At 35.0% G+C, this 16593-nt stretch overlaps 1 pseudogene; it reads right to left on the reverse strand.

The window, feature by feature from the left end:
- Positions 1-5931: 5931 nt before the first annotated feature.
- Positions 5932-6319, reverse strand: LOC115503631 (annotated as a pseudogene).
- Positions 6320-16593: the final 10274 nt, after the last annotated feature.

Below are 16593 nucleotides of genomic sequence, written 5' to 3' on the forward strand. Positions count from 1 at the left end.
GACCCACAAACGTATGGCCACTAATCTTTGACAAAGCAGGAAAGAACATCCAGTGGAAAAAAGACAGTCTCTTTAACAAACGGTGCTGGGAGAACTGGACAGCAACATGCAGAAGGTTGAAACTAGACCAGTTTCTCACACCATTCACAAAAATAAACTCAAAATGGATAAAGGACCTGAATGTGAGACAGGAAACCATCAAAACCCTAGAGGAGAAAGCAGGAAAAGACCTCTCTGACCTCAGCCGTAGCAATCTCTTACTCGACACATCCCCAAAGGCAAGGGAATTAAAAGCAAAAATGAATTACTGGGACCTTATGAAGATAAAAAGCTTCTGCACAGCAAAGGAAACAACCAACAAAACTAAAAGGCAACCAACGGAATGGGAAAAGATATTTGCAAATGACATATTGGACAAAGGGCTAGTATCCAAAATCTATAAAGAGCTCACCAAACTCCCAGTGAAGAAATGGGCAGAAAAACAAATAACCCAGTGAAGAAATGGGCAGAAAACATGAATAGACACTTCTCTAAAGAAGACATCCAGATGGCCAACAGGCACATGAAAAGATGCTCAACGTCGCTCCTTATCAGGGAAATACAAATCAAAACCACACTCAGATATCACCTCACGCCAGTCAGAGTAGCCAAAATGAACAAATCAGGAGACTATAGATGCTGGAGACGATGTGGAGAAACGGGAACCCTCTTGCACTGTTGGTGGGAATGCAAATTGGTGCAGCCACTCTGAAAAACAGTGTGGAGGTTCCTCAGAAAATTAAAAATAGACCTACCCTATGACCCAGCAATAGCACTGCTAGTAATTTATCCAAGGGATACAGGAGTACTGATGCATAGGGGCACTTGTACCCCAATGTTTATAGCAGCACTCTCAACAATAGCCAAATTATGGAAAGAGCCTAAATGTCCATCAACTGATGAATGGATAAAAAAATTGTGGTTTATATACACAATGGAGTACTACATGGCAATGAGAAAGAACGAAATATGGCCCTTTGTAGCAACGTGGATGGAACTGGAGAGTGTGATGCTAAGTGAAATAAGCCATACAGAGAAAGACAGATACCATATGTTTTCACTGTTATGTGGATCCTGAGAAACTTAACAGAAACCCATGGGGGAGGGGAAGGAAAAAAAAAAAAAAAGAGGTTAGAGTGGGAGAGAGCCAAAGCATAAGAGACTCTTAAAAACTGAGAACAAACTGAGGGTTGATGGGGGGTGGGAGGGAGGGGAGGGTGGGTGATGGGTATTAAGGAGGGCACCTTTTGGGATGAGCACTGGGTGTTGTATGGAAACCAATTTGACAATAAATTTCATACATTGGAAAAAAGAAAAGAAAAATAAAAAATAAGTAAAAATAAGAAGAGAAGGGGAAAAAAAATAAATACAGAGAACAAACTGAGGATGGATGGGGTGAGTGGGGGAGAAGGAAAATGGGTGATGGGCATTGAGGAAGGCACTTGTTGGGATGAGCACTGGGTGTTGTATGTAAGCCAATTTGACAATAAATTATAAAAAAAACCTTTCAACATTGTATAATAGAAATTTTTCTGTTTACCATAACATAACAAGATTGCATTTGAAGATGTGTTAACACACAATAAACCTTAAAAGTAGACCTATGTATCAAAATCTTGGGATGATTACTAATGGCTACTCAGGGTGCAAATAGGTATTGTTACTTCAAAACTTATTGAATATAAGAATAATATATTTTGCTGGTTTGAAGAAAATATTCCCATGTTCAGAAGATGTCTCATGTGCCATTATTTACAACTTTGAAGTGAAATTTCAGACAGAGAAAGTGACGGAGATCATACATACATTTTTATCACTTTAAGTTAGGTCATGCTGTTGTTATTATCAAACTCCAAATCTTAGCAGTATAACAGACTAAAGATTTATTTCTTAGCCAAGGCAATTCTGAGGTTAGCTGTACAGCGCTCATTCATCTTGAAATCTCTGCCATCTGGAATCCATGGTCTTCAGGTTTTCAGCTGAGGAAGAGGCATAGAGGGGACAAATAAACTATTAACAGCCTCTGACCAGAAGTTGAAACATATCATTAGGCCCATAGTTCATTGGTCATCACAAGTCACATGATCACAGTCTTATTCTACGGGAGGCTGACAAATATAAACCTGGGTATTTGGTTAGCTTAACTGTGTTTGCCATACCATGACACTAAATGAGGAAACTGTGATAAAGAACCTTAACATCTAAATTATAAATAAAGATTGCCAAATGTTTCCATGAATTAGAAACGAAACAAAACATAGACAGTCCCTGTGTTAATAGAAGTTATAATTCTGTGGGCCAGATGGACAATTAGATAAGTAAATGCCATAAAGGTGAGGCACATGTCATCAGAAGAGAAAAACAAATCTAGAATCTATGTTAGCCTTTTCATTCCTCTTCCAGCCTCTTGTTTTTCTTTGCTTCTGCCTGTATTCTCTTTCTTTTTGCCTGAAAAACTCTACTCTTTCTAATATAGATGATAAATCTCTAGGGTTTACTTATTTTGCAAGTTTTTAATTTCAACTTCATTTTTATAACCACTGTCACTGGATAGACAATTCTGTTACAACAATTTTTCTCTCACATCTTTCAGTAGTTCATTTTTACATCTTCTGGTTTTCCTTGACTGTTGAAGTGTTGGTTGTTAAGTCTTACTATTGTTTCTTTGCAAGTAATGTATGCTTTTTTTTTTCCTCTGCTTTCAGGCTTTCTACTTTCTTTGTTTTCAATAGTTTTACTATAGTATGCATATGTGCACGCACATTTTCATTCTTCTCTCTCTTTCTCCTTATTTTTTTTTTCCTTTTTTAAAAAATGAAAGGACATCTCCATGGCTCAGTCAGTTGAGCATCCGACTTCAGCTCAGATCCCTATCTTGCTGTTCATGGGTTCGAGCCCACATTGGGCTCACTGCTGTCAGCACGGAGTCCTCTTTGGATCCTCTGTCCCCTTCTCTCTGCCCCTCCCCAGCTCTCTCTCTCTCTCTCTCTGTCAAAAGTAAAAAAAAACATTTAAAAGAATGAAATAAAAATAAATAAAAATGGGTACTGTGTGGAGTTGGCAAGGCTCTTGAAATTTTGGTTTGGTATCTTTCGTCATGTTTTATAAACAGTTATCTTGTGAAACACTACTTTTGCCTTATCTCTCATTTCTCCTTTCAAGATTCAAATTACATATATGCTAGACTTTTGTGCTGAATAAATGCCATTAATAGTATGTTCTCTATTTTCCATTTTCATTTCTTTCCTTTAGATATTTTCTATTTAACTGTCCTCCACTTATCACTCCTCTTTTTTTCATCAATAACCTGCTGTTAAACTAATCATTTGGGTTGTCGAATTCAGTTGTATATTTTAGTCTTAAGACTATCCATTTCATTCTTTTTCAGATTATTCTTTGATTAAAATCTCCACTTTTTCATTTATTATATCTCTTTTTTATTTTGTTAATCATGTTAATCATATTGTAAAACTCCTATTATCAATTAAATGCTTGATTTTCAAGTATTTAATCATGATTTTTCATATTCCTACTAATTTTTTATTGTATTATGTACTCAAAAAACTTAAGAGGCTCTTGATTTCACATACTTTTCTGCAGTTGGTTTATTGTTTTTTCCAGGTAAAGTGGCAGATAAACACCTTAATCCAATCAGACTGTGAAGTGATTAGTGTTTTGACAGTTCAGATACCACAGTTTGCCAAGTCTCCCAGACTTCAGTTCTTTAAGATTTATAACTGACATGACAACTTTTGTGTGTTCTTCTCAACATTTGAAAACCAAGTAGAATTTTTGAGCTTTGATTTTCAGTCTTCTGCCCTAACACCTTCAGAATTTGGGAAATGTATTAGTGGGGAGATTGGCAGTACTGGTTTCCTCTGACCCTTTATCTCCTTTTCTCACCAGGAATGTGACATTCTTGTTATCTGTTTACCTACCTACCTACTTGCCTATCTATCTACCTATTACCTATTTATCATCTATCATTTTAGCCCTGTGAGACCACCCAAAGTTTATCTAGTTTGTATGCACTATGAGATTGCTCTTCTGTCTGTAACACTTTACCTAAGTCTTCACAATTTTTGCCCCTTACACAAAATTAACAAATGCCCAGAGGAGCATAGGGAGACAGAGAGAGAAAATCATACTCTATTTATCTTTCTCTGGATTATCTCACTTAGCATGTGCCTTCAAGTTCTGTCCATGTTATTGCAGATGGAAGGATATCATTCTTTCTCATGGCTGAATAATCTTCCATTGTTTGTAATATACCACATCTTTTTATCTGTTCATCCAGTGGCGGGCACTTACTTTGTTCTGGTATCTTGGCTATTGTGAATGATGCTGTAATAAACGTAGGCATGCAGATATCTTTTCAATATCCTGTTTTCACTCACTTCAGATATATGCCCAGGGGAGAGATTGCTAGATCATACTGTAGTTCTATTTTTAATTTCTTGAGGATCCCCCTACTGTTTTCCATAGGATGTATCCATTTATGTTCCCACCAAAAGGGCACAAGAGTTTCCTTTTCTCCACATTCTTGCCAAAATTTATCTCGTCTTTTTTTTTTTTTTAATGTTTACTTATCTTTATTTTGAGAGAGAGAGAGGGAGCGGGAGAGGAGCATAGAGAGACAGAGAGAGAGAATTCCAAGCAGGCTCCATGCTGTCAGGACAGAGCTAGACATGGAGCTTGGTCTCAGGATCATGAGATCATGACCTGAGCTGAAATCAAGAGTCAGATCCTTATCTGACTGAGCCACCCAGGTGCCCTATTTCTTGTTTTTTTGATGTTAGCCATTTTAAAAGGTGTGAAGTGATGCCTCACTGTACTTTTGATTTGCATTTCCCCAATGATTAGTGATGTTGAACATCTTTTCATGTGCTTGTTGGCCATTTGCATGTTTTATTTGGAAAAAGTGTCTATTCACTTCCTCTGCCAATTTTTTAATTAGATTGCTTTTTTTTTGTTTGTTATTGAGTTGTATGAGTTCTTCATATATATTGGATATTATCATCTTATTAGATACATAGTTTGCGGGGCACCTTGGTGGCTCAGTTGATTAAGCATCTGACTTGGGCTCCCGTCATGATCTTTTGGTTCGTGGGTTCAGGTCCTGCATTGGGCTCTGTGCTGACAGCTCAGAGCCTGGAACCTGCTTCAGATTCTGTGTCTCCCTCACTCTCTGCCCCCCACCCTGCCGCTCGCTCTCTCTCTCAAAAATGAATAAACATTAGGGGCGCCTGGGTGACGCAGTCGGTTAAGCGTCCGACTTCAGCCAGGTCACGATCTCGCGGTCCGGGAGTTCGAGCCCCGCGTCAGGCTCTGGGCTGATGGCTCAGAGCCTGGAGCCTGTTTCGGATTCTGTGTCTCCCTCTCTCTCTGCCCCTCCCCCGTTCATGCTCTGTCTCTCTCTGTCCCAAAAATAAATAAACGTTGAAAAAAAATTTAAAAAAAATGAATAAACATTAAAAACATTAAAAATATATATATAGTTTGCAAATATTTTCTTTCATTGTGTAGGTTGCCTGCCTTTGTTTTTTTAATTATTTCTTTTGCTATGTAGTAGTTTTTTATTTTATTTTTTATTTTATTTTTTTTAGGTTATTAATCCTCTCCTGAAAAATCTGCACAATCACCACAGATAGTCATTGCAGAGCCTTTTTAAATTTTTTTTTAACGTTTATTTATTTTTGGGACAGAGAGAGACAGAGCATGAATGGGGGAGGGTCAGAGAGAGAGGGAGACACAAAATCCGAAACAGGCTCCAGGCTCTGAGCGGTCAGCACAGAGCCTGATGCGGGGCTCGAACTCATGGACCGCGAGATCATGACCTGAGCCGAAGTCAGACGCTTAACCGACTGAGCCACCCAGGCGCCCCAAGAATCTTTACTCCTTTTTGTCGGCATCAACATTGGCTTTTGCAGTCCCCCTGCCTTTCTTCATTCTGTTCTTGGATTCCTTTTGCTGTGTTTCTGACAACTTTTTCTTCTCATACAGGCCATGTCTTGCAAGTCTGTGTTTGTGTTTGTTTTTCTTTGCATAGTCCCAGGAATCATAAATCATGGCAGAGCCAGTTGTCTTGCCACCACCAAAGTGGGTTCTGAATCCACATATAAAGATGACATCTTTATGGTGTGTGGTCTTGTACATTTTGGCTAATTTTTCCCGAATTTCTGTCTTAGGTACTTTTGCTTCCTGGGGTAAAGAACATCAATGCCCGTCTGTTTCTGCTGAAGTAGTCAGTGTTCATGAATTTACTGGTCTGGATAGTTATGTGTCATTCATGATGACGGCCGAGCCTATGCAGAAGCTTTTCATTTTGATGTAGTCCCACTTGTTTATTTTTTGCTTTGTTGCTTGTGCTTTTGGGATCATACCCAAAAAAAATATCATTGTCAAGGTCGGTGTCAATGAGGTTTCTTTTCTATGTTTTCTCTTAGAAGTTTTATGATTTTAGACAGTTTTTCTTGCTATTAGCATCTTAATGATTTAAATTCATCAGTGAGGAACTGGTTAGCTAATTTGTAGTCTATTCAATAGATGACCCCAAAGGGCTTATGTGACAGTTTCCCCAAGTTATATTATTAAGCCATGATATAAGGTTTCCATTATATACAATTAGACCATTTTTGAAAAGATTAAATGTGTTGGCAGATGTGTGAAATTTTTTGAACATTCATATGAATATTCTTAATTCATAATGACTTTAGGAATGTGACTGGGGATGTATAGGCACACGGTAAAAATCAGGGAATATATTGTTATTAAGATGTCTATAAGTTTTATAAAGTTTAGAGTTATAGTTTATCGAAAATACCTTTCCATCACAAAGTGACCAAAATGTTTCACTTTTATATGCATATATCAGATAAAAAATGTTTGATTATGAAACTCTTTATTTAAAACTACTATTATCATTAATATGCATTTATTGAATTATAATGCATAAAACAAATAGCTGTCAAACATGTTTGAAGGATGGTATAGACCGTTTGGTAAGTCCCAAAGTATATTGTTGAAAAATGTGAACAAAAGAGTTTACTTTTTGGCCAAATGTTAGTACAGTTTCAAAGATAAGTGTCAGTTTTAGTGAATTAAGAGGATAAGTATGAAGACTTCATTAAATATTACTGCTAGACTTACATGAAAAATTCATTTTAAATGCTGCTTAATTTTAAACATTTAAAAAATCATTTACACTAAGTTTAGGGACTAAGAAATTCATCCCTGATGGGCTGCAGCAACTATTTATGCAGTTAAGGCCTTTTAAAAAATAGAATTCACAGTAGATATTTGTTCTATCCAGTTGATAGGCTTCAGAAAGGACTAAATTACCATAAGTTGCACTTGTATTCTAGACCCTGCTTGCACTGGCTTCCCAGAGCAATTGTGCATCTCCTCCCAATGTCATATTCACTAATGACACTTTGATAGCTTAATATCAACTGAGGTGGAGGGACTTACACAAAATTTGATCATGCTAGAAATCAGGGCTCTCCCCATTGCTCCTTGAGAAGTTTCTTAAACATTTACTTGTCCACAACAAATTAAACTGTGATCAAGCATAGAATTTGGAATCACACACCACAGCTTTGGGTCCAAGTTTCACCACTTGGGAGCGGGGTTGCCTTTGCTAGATCAAAGTTGTCATTTCCTTAACAGGAATAGAGGAATATAACATACTTAACATTTTGGCTTTTTCAAGGATTCAGTAAGAAACATATGTAATATGTTTAAGTTAGGGTCTGTCACACAGTAAGGTCTGAATATAATTTATTTAATTTACTCATACAACCACCTTTTCTCACATTTAGTCAAACTGCCTTACTTGTTTTTCTATTAGAGTAACACATGTGTACACACACTCAGTGTAAGAAATAAAGGGAATAGACCACTAATTATCTAACAGTTAATATTCATACCTTTTAACTGCTGAAAATGTCACCTTTTACATCACTCATGACAATTTACATCTTTGCAGATGATCATTGCTAGGAGAGGAAAGGACCCATCAAGTCCTTTTGGTTCCTGTTAGCAATGTTGTCCACTTTAGATCCTTATAGTTATAAATTGCAGTAATTTGGAATGAGCTGTTCCTGTGTAATTTTTAACATGGGAAAGGATTATTAATGTAGACTTACTTATCCACTGTTTATTTACTGGTATCCAGGATAGGACTGGCCCGATGGCTTTGGCAGTGAATAGGGAGCCCTGAGTCCAAGAAACATGACATTAGAAGATATAGTGAGGTTTAAAAAATTATTGAATACCAAGTAAGGCAACATTTGTTAGTCAAAAATGTACGTGCATGGTATTGAAATTACTATGTTAAATTGTTGTGTGATGTAAATATACTCAAATCATTTGTACTTCAAAATTATAACCAATTTTAGAAAAGACACCCTTTGAAGAACATATTTCAAGTTTTTAAATGTGATGGTCTTTTTTCCCTTATTTCTTGGCCTTGAGATGCTGGATGTAATTAATATAATACCTGATTACATTTTGATGATGTCAGAAAAGTATACCTTTGAACTGATTTGTTTATATGTTTTATGTAAAACTCAGAATTTTGCTTTCAATACAGAAGTCCTTAATTTCTCCATAATATAAATCATGAAATACCTCTGCACCCATTATTTAACACAATAGAGTATAAAATTATTAAACTGTGGCAGTATTTTTATAGAAAAGAGTTAATGCAACTCATAGTCTTTTCCTATACTCCCTCTCCTTTATGTCCCACTACAGAGCCAGCAGCTGAGCCATACAAAGGGAATGTCTGACAGATAAAGTACACAGATGCTAAGGTCTGGAATACATTTTTTAGCATTAACATCTGTGTCTGTGCAAAGCTCTTGGCTGCTTTCTTCATTTGATGCTTGGATGGGGCTCTTAGGTCTGTTGACTTCATTGCTAAATGTGCTCATATCTGTGCAGCAGGCTCTAATGACCTGCTGAGGAAATCAACTATTGATAAACTAGTTGAAAAGTCCTGATCCTGGGAACTTGTCAGTTTTGTTGCCCTAAGTGACTTGTGTTCACAGGAATTTGACCCCGTTTAATGAAAAGCATCTTAAATAAAATCATCCACAAATTTCACGTAGAGATAAAGGAAGGACATAAATTACTCTTAAATAAGATAGTCCTGAATCAATTTTATATGTCTTTGGATGATCCTTTTCACATCGCTTCAGAAATAAATTTGTATAAACCAATATTTTCAGTACTAGGAAATTAATTTTTAATTCCTTGAGAAATAAAATTCAGGCAACTATGTTCTGAAGGGATTTATTTTCACTATTATTAGAAAATCATACATATCACTTTGGGAGATACAGGAAGTATATTCCCAAATTTTCAACAAATCCCAAACATTGATTCAGTTCACCTAATTAGATCATATAAAAGCCAAGTGATTCTCATTATAGTAAAAAAAAAGTACGTTTAAATGCATTTATAAAAATAAATATGCAATTTCTATACATATTTTACTAGAATGTAAATATTGTAATGAAAAACACAAATATTTCTTAAAAAACAAATATTTCTTAAAAATTTGGTATTTCTAAATTATGTGCAATATAACAGTATTTATCAAAAGATCTTATCTTTTCCGGAGAAATATTTCCAGAATAATTTATTCTTTTTTTTTTTTTTTCCAACGTTTATTTATTTTTGGGACAGAGAGAGACAGAGCATGAACGGGGGAGGGGCAGAGAGAGAGGGAGTCACAGAGTCGGAAACAGGCTCCAGGCTCTGAGCCATCAGCCCAGAGCCCGACGCGGGGCTCGAACTCACGGAGTGCGAGATCGTGACCTGGCTGAAGTCGGACGCTTAACCGACTGCGCCACCCAGGCGCCCCAGAATAATTTATTCTTAAATGTTTAACTGCTACCTGGTTTTGTATTTAAAACAAATAAAAACTTCACTTAATGTTTCTTGTGTGCTTTTGTATTTTCTACTTCCTTCTTTAAAATAGTAAACTGAGTTTTACAGATTTTGTTAGGATTTTGGAATAATGATCATAAAACAAAACTAATATAAAGATAAAACAATACACACACACACAAACACACACACAGGAGCTTATCTGTTATCTGGATCAGTTTCCCAGTAAGGATACAACTCTGATTTTGTTTTTGTTATACCCCACAGATGTAACAGATGTAAGGAAATAATTTTATATATGTTAAAGATAAAGATTGGTATTAACATGCACTTGGTTCTTCTGAACACACATCCCTACCATAATTTCACTTAAAGTGCATGTAAATGCAGAGAACAATCTGAGGGTTGATGGAGGGGTTTTGGATGGCAGAATGGTCTGGATGGGTGATGGGCATTAGGGAGGGCACTTGTTGGGATAACCACTGGGTCTTATAGGTAGGTTATGGACCACTAAGTTCTACTCCTGAAATCATTATTACATTATATGTTAACTAACTTGGATTTAAATAAAATTTAAAAAAAATTAAAAATAAGGTGCATTTAAAATATTCTTTTGTTATTTTCCTAATCTACATTAAAAAAAAAACATATTAAGTTGCATTTTGTATACCTTACTCTAGTCTCCAAAGACTAATTATGCTTTAGCTTTAGTGCTATTCCAATGGGTTTTTGTGTGCTTAGGTTGTTTGAAAATATTGTCTTCCAAAGTGTGGAGGAATCATTTGGATGACATTGTAAGCTCCTGATGCCAAGCTGGGAAATTTTCTTCCAAAGACAGCATCTGGTTCTTTGGCAAATCTGTTGGTGGTTTTTCTGTACCTCTAGGTCTGTTATATGGCTGGCTGCTTTTGAGGACTGTTTTCTACTTTACTGAAATGAAGGATTGTATAAATCACTGAAACATTCTGTGATGTTGATTTAAGTACTAGCTTAGAAACTAAGGCTCCATATATGAGATAAGCATAACATTGATGTCTGTACGCTGATATACTCTCAGGAACATCTGTTTCTGCAAATGCCTGGGACGGCCTAAATGTGCAAGATGAATAAGCGTATTATATGTTCAATGGAAAAATATTTTACAGTCATTGATATTGTTTGAGAATTTATTCTTCACTCATTCTGAAGTTAATTAATTGAGAAGTACCAAGCAGAAGGTACTGTTGAGAATCTGCTATTTCTTCTGGCAAAGCTATTGATGACTTGAGTAGAAAAACTTTCCTGTGATGTGAGGTAATACTGAAGCATATTTTTGTGTTTTCCAAAAATACCATATTTGAATAACGAGTCTTTAGAATACAGAATTCATAATCAACAGCAGTTATAAGGCAGGACGATTTTTCTTTCTGGGTAATTATAAGTAATGTAATTCACTAATTTCTGCCATAATGATGAATAAGAGGGTGTACAAAGTAAAAGTTAATTTATTACAATGCCTTCTCCCTTTTTTATGCTAGTTAACTCTTGCTGAGTTAAAAAAAAATTAAATGAAAACCCCTTATATTCCCTTATTAATTCACTCTATATGTGTTTGTTCAGTGTTTTATATTTACCAGAAACTATTCTAAGTCCTGGGGATACAAACTCAAATACCATCATGGCCCCAAGTTAAAGGGACTTGTACTAGGCAAGACTGATGCAGAGCTTGGAAAATAAAGGAACTTCTAGAGAGGATGGCTGCAAACAGAAATTACATAACATAGTAAGCAAAAAGATACGGTTTGATTGTTACAGAATCATAGATGAACAGCTTATTTTTCCTTGATAAGTCAGGGAAGATTTTAGTGAGGAAGTTCTGTTTCACCTGAGTCTTAGTAATGATTCAGAGGTTTTTAAGAAAAAGTAAAAAAGTGTATTGATACAACATTCCAGAAAGTTGGAAAGGCAAGTAATAAAGGGTAGGAGTTGTGAGACTTTATGGTGTTTTTAGAGAAGCTCAGTTTTCATGCATATATCCCTCCCTGCATGAGAGGATTAGCAATTGCCAGTGGAAAAGATGGCATAAATTTGAACTTAATGTAGACAAGATCAGAAGCCAGAGCCTCACCAGCTGGAAAGATAAAAAAAAAAAAAACAATTATAATTTAATATCAAATGTCCTGTGGGAGACACTTGGATGTTTAACTCAGTTTCCTTGTTATCACTTGCTGTCTTCCACAAACATGAGAATATGTAATTGTACACCCTTTGGAAAGGGTCGTTTTTCTTAAGGAACAAAAAAGCAATATTGAGAGGTGCATTCTTAGTAACAATGCAATCTTGGCTAAGTCTTTTAAAGTCTCTGGGCTATGGCCTCCTCATTTGGGAAGTCAGTGTAATAATAGTAGTTCGTGGGGTATATTATGAAAATTAAATTAATAGATATGTATAAGAATACTTTTAATGTAGCACATACCTAATGAACATTATTTATTTTATTATTTTTCCTGCCATCTGAAATCTATGTCTGAGTTCATAATCCAGCATATGCCAAATTTTGTATTAAGTCTCTTCTGTTTCCTTACATGATCTACTGGGATGCTCTAGTCTGTTATCCTGGATTTTCTATCATGGGTTTTGTCTTGAATCAAGCTAAAATTTATCTTGTACAGCACAGGGACTAATATCCTTATCTTCCTGATCCATTACCCAGACACCTTCCAAACTACTCACAGCTTCCCACATTGGTCATTCCAATACTTTGATAGCTTAATGTAAGCTAACAATGTTAAGAAATTATACTTCTAAAATTTAAATCATTTATAAAATTAAATAAGGCCTTATCAAACAAAATAATAAAATGAACATATAGTGGTGGAAATAGTACAGTTTTAGTAGCAACAACAATGACGAGAGAGAGACAGAGAGAGAGAGAGAGACAGCAAGAGCGAGAGGGAGAGAAAGGGAGAGAAAGAGAGAGATAGCCAGGAACTTAAAATGTGTTGTAACTCTTTGGAGAAATCATAAAACTATAGAGAGGCAAGGAAGATATCTTAAAAAAATAGGCATTGCAATTATAGTCTTGAATGAAAAATAATAATATGAAGATATGAATCAGTGTATAAAATGAATGTAACCTAAGCTATATTCAGCCAGGTTTTGTGTGAGTGTATAACTTGACTAAAGGATTTTGTAGTTCATCTGGAAACATTTACATGAAGGTTTTGAAAAATAAGAGAGTTCATAATATGTGTGTGTGTGTGTGTGTGTGTGTGTGTGTGTGTATTTAATCCACATTTGCATTTGGTAGAGTTGTTGTTTAACTGTCCCCAATTCTTTGCTTCTCCCTTTATCCATGACCTTCGTCATTTAACCTGCCAGTCTGGCATTGGGCCCAGCCATAAATTCCTTTGTTCTTAAAAGATGCAGCAAAGTAAAAACTTGAAAAAGCATTTCGTGGTTTTATTTGAATTCTTATGCATCTGAAATCACCAAAAGACCGTGCCTGAGCTAGGCTGCTGGAGGATGAGGGACATGGGGAGACAAACTAGCCAAATTTCTTCCAGCTAAAGCCAAGCAAAACCAGTCAATAGTGAGCCTCACTAATCATACAAATCAGTTTAGCTTAGGTGATAAAAATCTACTCGATGGAGTTCTGCCAGAATTGATGACCACCACACTTATAAGCTAAATAAGTGTAGTTTATATTGATGCAGTCTTGTTTGCCATATGCAGAATAATTATGATATAGATATTGCTACCAGGGATCGAATGCTGTGGCAGCAAAACACACAATTTGTAGATAAGAGGGGTGGGTAGGAACATGCAGCAGATGAAGAGGATATTATTGTATAAAGATGGAAAGTGTGGGACAAAATATTATGAAAGCTTGAAGAAAGAGTAAGAAAACTGGTATTTAATGATAGGAAAATAGTGACCCATGTTATGCATTGACAAATTTTTTGGTAAAACTGACAGAAGGTAGACATGGACGTGAGCAAAGGGATTTCCAAAAAGAATATACCTCCTTCATGCAAATCTGTTTCCTGGGAACAATGACTGATGGCATTGGTTAAATTTATAATGGTAAATTTACATGCTATGATATGAGGAAGTATTGGAATTAATGTGAAAATAGAGATTACAAAATCCTTATGTCGTAGTATCCCATTTTGGTGGACTAATACTATTTGACAAAGGAAGAGAATTAAAGGCAGCGAAATGGCCTTGGCATGCACTGCCATGAACTGACTGTCCTTTTCAGTCCCAGCAGGTACTCATGCCATCGCTTGCTCTCATTGACATTCTCATGGGTTTTTCAGATTACGGAATATTCACATTAAATATTTGGATGTATTTGAAAGATTGGCTGAACTGGACACCTCATAAAAGAACTGAGAAAAACATGAAATGTATTCATTTTTGTTGAATTTCTATATATTGTTTAATTTTATAGTACCCATAGATATAGTTGAAAGACTCAGCTCTGAAATTTAAATAACTGAGTTTGAATTATATATCTGCCTTTATAGACTTTATGAAATCTGAGTATAATAAACATTCAAGCTCTCTTCATGGATGAAATGGGCATTATAATGTCTATTATTTTAAGGTACTGCAAAGAATAATTCAGAATTGCATAAACATTTTTTTGGTATGTGTTAATATTACTACAGAAGTTAACGTGGATATATAGATGGGAAAAAGATAGGTGGATCATAGAAAGACATAAACATAGCTTCCTATAGAAAAAGAGTGAGATAAAAATGAAGTCATTACACCAATAACTAACTGATCTTGCTTTTCTGATCAATTACATGTGAATAGTTTTCACTTCAAATAAGAAAAATCCATCATTGGGGCGCCTGGGTGGCGCAGTCGGTTAAGCGTCCGACTTCAGCCAGGTCACGATCTCGCGGTCCGGGAGTTCGAGCCCAGCGTCAGGCTCTGGGCTGATGGCTCAGAGCCTGGAACCTGTTTCCGATTCTGTGTCTCCCTCTCTCTCTGCCCCTCCCCCGTTCATGCTCTGTCTCTCTCTGTCCCAAAAATAAATAAACGTTGAAAAAAAAATTTTAAATTAAAAAAAAAATCCATCATTGTATCTTTAATTTGAACACCAAAGTTACTGTGGCCAAGTCCTTATTGTCCTAGCAGTAATTAATTTTTGTATTGAAGTTTCTCTGAATTCAGAAAGACTTCAAAGTTCAGAAGATGAAAATTATGGATGAGATAAACAAAATTCAAGTACACTAACCCTACAGTATTAATCATTTCCCACATGTCTTGAAATAATGTGACCTGTCTTCATTGTGAGACTGATGTGTAGGGATTTATAAAGATCCCTATTATACAAGTATCAATTCATTTGGATTTATAATTTTTTTCTGGAATGATGCTTCAGTGAAAGAAGAACCTAGCAATTTTATCTAATCTCACTATAGTATTTGATATTTGCTTAGCAGAAAACATAAGTTTAAATATGATAGGAAAAAAGATGAATTAAACAATATAATTTAATTTAGAAAATAATAATCTTTTATTGATATGCACTTCAAATATCCTTTTTTGTATATATGCTTTCTTTTTAAATACTGAGTAATATGCACATCATCCTTTTAGTTTTTGTGTATAGCAACTTCAGGGGTTAAAGTGACCTATTGTTTTACTTCAGTGAATTTATTGGATGAGATTACAAGAGCAAAAAATATAATTTTATTTTTACTTGGAAAAATAAGTGCATTAATTTAGTTTGCAAACCATTTCATAAAATATTCTTTAATAAAATTGTGTTCCCTTGAGAAATATGAAAACCTGAACATAAGAATATTTAAGACCTCAAATTTAAGGTAATTATAATTTTTCAGTGTTTTTTAGTAGCAAATGTATTAAAGATCATTGTGTTATTAAATCTATTCAATATAAAAAATTTTTAAACATACATATACTTTATAAAAATATTCATGATGTTTTAAATGTTTCTGCTAACATTATTTAATATTGAAAAAAGATGAAAAATTGAAATATTTTCAGATGTTTAATGAAAATATGTGATAAATGAAACTTCACTGGATCTAAAACTTAAAATTCTATTTTTGTATTTTTATCTTATAATTATTTTAAATATTGTTTATAATAAAAATGCCAATTATTAAGCTCCTGGCTAAGTATTTTACACATGAAAACTCATGTAATTCTCACAAAAACCAATGAGGTAGGTACTGTTATTTAATCCTGATTTTATAGATGAGAAAAATGAGACACAGAAATGTTAACATAACTTGTAGATAGTCACATAGCTAAAAAGTATCAGCAGGGAAGAAACCCTACTAGGCTAATTCCAGAGTCCATGCTCTTGACACTTACACTATTTTACTTACTGACAGATTGCAAGTTACCACTCTTGAAGTTGTTTCCATACAATTCCAGGCTTAGAAAATGTTGATTTGGAAAATACTTGTAACATGGGAAGAATTCTTCTGTATTCCATGAAATGCTTTGCTCTTGAAAGATTCACTGTATTTTTGAAACATACGCAAATACACATGCACACACACACAACCAACAAGGCATGAAATTTTTTAATTAAAAATATAAGCATTCAGTCTGTACTCTTGAATTTGTGATGTTTAATTAATTAATTAATTAATTTATTTATTTATTTATTAATTTTTAGTGTAT

This window comes from Lynx canadensis, chromosome A1, assembly GCF_007474595.2.
Source record: "Lynx canadensis isolate LIC74 chromosome A1, mLynCan4.pri.v2, whole genome shotgun sequence".
Taxonomy (NCBI): domain Eukaryota; kingdom Metazoa; phylum Chordata; class Mammalia; order Carnivora; family Felidae; genus Lynx; species Lynx canadensis.